Raw genomic sequence first — 3,578 nt, forward strand, 5'->3', positions numbered from 1 at the left:
ACGTCGAGTTCTTAGAATTAGATTTAGACGCTTTATCGCGACGAATTCGTTGTACGAAAATTGACACGTATGTGTGACTGCGTGTATCATAGGCTGCATAAAATATTGCTGTAGTAGTATAAAAAGACATGTCGATGTGCGGCGCGCGACGCGACATCTAGTGATTTTTCGGAGTTCGAGCTTTGCTTTAGGATCCTCTTAACATATTGCATTCTTCTTACAACCTCCTTAAGCCCGGATCCTCATACGGGCAACAGCGCTTCGACACAGAGCTCTGATTGGTGAAAAGCCAGTTGTGGGGGTAAAATTTATCCCCATCACCCGTTTTTCACCAATCAGCGTTCGGTGTCAAAGCGCTGTTGCCCGTATGAGGATCCGGGCTAAGTTTTAGGCTGGAGTCCCATGAAGCGTGTTTGCCGCGTATCGCGTAACCGCGTAACCAATCAATAATCAGTAAAACGCGAAACCACAACAGCGGATCGCTTCTGATTGGTTACGCGGTTACGCGATACGCGGTAAATATACCTCATGGGACTCCAGCCTTACGTCTTAAGTTTTTCTATGTGCCAAGGCCTTAAAGCTCGAACTCCGATGAGATCGTTGTTGTACTGATAAAATGCAACACATCGACATAGGCTGCGTTCAGTAGAATGTTGATTTTGCAGCTGTTGGAAGTTTTCTTCGCGCTGATTGAGTTATGCTTTTAGATCAAGAAGAATGGTCCTATCTCAGCAAAGAATCATAAAACGGTTGCAAAACTGTTGTGTTCTGCTGAACGTAGCCATATATTTTTCTTGTTATTAACTAAAGGCCTAGATACCAAGGATGCAACATTGCGTCGGATTAGGTCGTCATCGCCATTTTAATTCAGTATAAATACTTAGGGTCGCAGCACAGATTTTTGCATAATGCATAACGCATATCGCTAATTGCATTAGCGAATCAATTAATCAGAATCTTCCCTTTCCTTCCATTCTATGGAAAAGAAGAATTTCGATTGGTTGATTCCCTTAAGCCCGTATCAGACTACCGACTCTGCGAACCGACCCGACTGCCAACTTTGACTACCGACTAATAATGGACCAATCACATTGTATCAGTCTCATTGTGATTGGTCCATTATTGGTCGGCAGTTAGAGTTGGCAGTCAGGTCGGCTTGCAGAGTCGGTAGTCTTTATGCAGATACAGACTTTATGCACTATGCATTATGCAAGAGTCTGTGCTGCGGTCATTAAAACCATGAGGTGCCTTTTCATGCTGAGGCTCGACGCTCGTTTTTAGCTGTTTTTCAACGTCAAAATAAATTACAAGATCAAAATTGACGTATGATATTTGCCAATTTCTATCACGTGACTTATTTTGACGCCGAAAATGAACGTCGAGCGTCGGCATGAAAAGGCACCTTTATAAGCTGATGACAACTGATGCATTAGCCCGGATCCTCATACGGGCAACAGCGCTTTGACACACAGCGCTAATTGGTGAAAAGCCGATTGAGGGGGTAAAATTTACCCCCATCACTCGTTTTTCGCCAATCAGCGTTTGGTGTCAAAGCGCTGTTGACCGTATGAGGATCCGGGCTTACAAGAAGAAATTTAAATTGTTAAAAAAATGGAGAAAGTATAGTACGTACTTATATTATGTATACTTAATAGTACATACATTATATGTACCTACATTAAACTCTATACGTAGAGTTCTATAACTCTAATTATATGCAGTAATGAATTAAAATGACGCTCTGATCACGAGATTTAACAGCCAATCAGACCATATCCTTCAATGTCGCGTCTCTATTATCTAGGCCTCTATTATTGGCTGCGTTCAGCAGAGAAAGCAGCTTTGCAACTGTTATAAAATTCTTCAATATGATTGGTCTTGCTCTTAGTCCCTCATTGGATCCAATCATATTCAAGAATTTTACAACAGTTGCAAAGCTGCTTTTTCTGCTGAACGCAGCCATTAACAAATTTTATCATGCGCCGAGTTAGCAAACAGCGATTTTATTTTATGTGTTTTACGAATAGACTCGGATTAGAAATCATTTGTAGAAGACGTTTTCATTGGCTGCATTCGGCGAACTCAACGATTGAGTGAGCGCTTGTTGCTATTGATATATTCTTCTAGATCTAAAATGCTGATTAGATGATCTAGAAGAATACACCAATGCAACGAGTGGTCACTAAACTGTTGAGTCCGCTGAACGCAGCCATTGGGTGCATTTAGGCCCAGTTTCACAACTGACGGTTAACTCTTAACCGAGGTTCAACTTATTCATTATCTCTTTTCAATTCTAGAATTGAAAAAAGTTGAGAAATAAGTTGAACGGTTACCGGACAAAATCCATAAAAAATGGCGGACAAATGTTGGCATTTCTAGAAAATCCCTAGGATCCATAAATTTATTTCTGTAAGAGTCATTTTCACCATCGTCGGTTTACTTAACCAGCCTAGTAACTGTAATAAAATAGAAAGAGATGGAACTATTTCTATCTTTTCTATTTCATTACAGTTACTAGGCTGGTTAAGTTAACTGAGCTTGGTGAAAGTGGCCTTAAGTTATTAATTCTATTGCGCGTTAGAGTATACAGAGGTGCAGCATCGTGCAGTGCTCAATACAAATGTTACAAAATTTGATTGACAATTGTTTATCCATGCCAGTGCATGTTAACAAATTATACAAATACAAATACATACAGGTTATACAAATTATATCAATCGATAATTTATCAATATTTTACTTTATATGTTTATATGAACTATTATAATGAAAGATGTATCTACCGTGCTCCAGTGTTGGTACATGTAATCTAGCTAATTTTTTTTCGGCCATTTCGTTATATAATAAATTTTGTTACAAATAAAAATAATTAACTCAAAGTAATATTTAAGACAGTTTTAAAATAAAAACGAACTATGAATACCGTCCCATGTTCTCAGCGTTTTACAGTTGGTAGCTTCCTCCTTAGAACAGTCTATAGACAGAGAGAGCAGAGATTTAGAAAGAGATACTATCCAACTGCACACACCATGATAGGCCCTACGCACAATGGAGGAAATATTAGGAACAGGAATAAATATTCAGATTTCAACCTATCAGAAACCATGTATTCCGGTGTAACTCTTTGACTATATACCTCTGGACTGCTAGTTACCCCCACTTTTCCTATCTTTTCCATAAGATAGAAAGAGAGGACCGTGTATCCAAGATCTCAGAGCCATCAGGTCCGGAAGTTGGCCAAATCAAGAACTAACTAGCTGCATTTTAAGTAAGAATCGGTACGAATAACTCCGAATAAATAATTGAAGTGATCCAGAAGTACTGCTAAATAAAAAATGGTTCGTTCTTGTTTTGCTAAATTATGTAATAATACCAGATACAAAGCTGTAGGAGTAATTAAATGTGATGCGGGAAAAATATAGATTTAAAATTAATTCGAAAAAGGAACCAAATTTAATATATATATATAATAAAATAAAGTACATATTACAGTACAATAAAATATACATGAAAAGAAACACGGTAGGACAAATCTAAATAAAATATATCTGAAGAAAATAATATATATAAGATATATA

The sequence above is a fragment of the Trachymyrmex cornetzi genome, unplaced genomic scaffold, assembly GCF_001594075.2.
Source record: "Trachymyrmex cornetzi isolate Tcor2-1 unplaced genomic scaffold, Tcor1.1 scaffold316, whole genome shotgun sequence".
Classification (NCBI taxonomy): domain Eukaryota; kingdom Metazoa; phylum Arthropoda; class Insecta; order Hymenoptera; family Formicidae; genus Trachymyrmex; species Trachymyrmex cornetzi.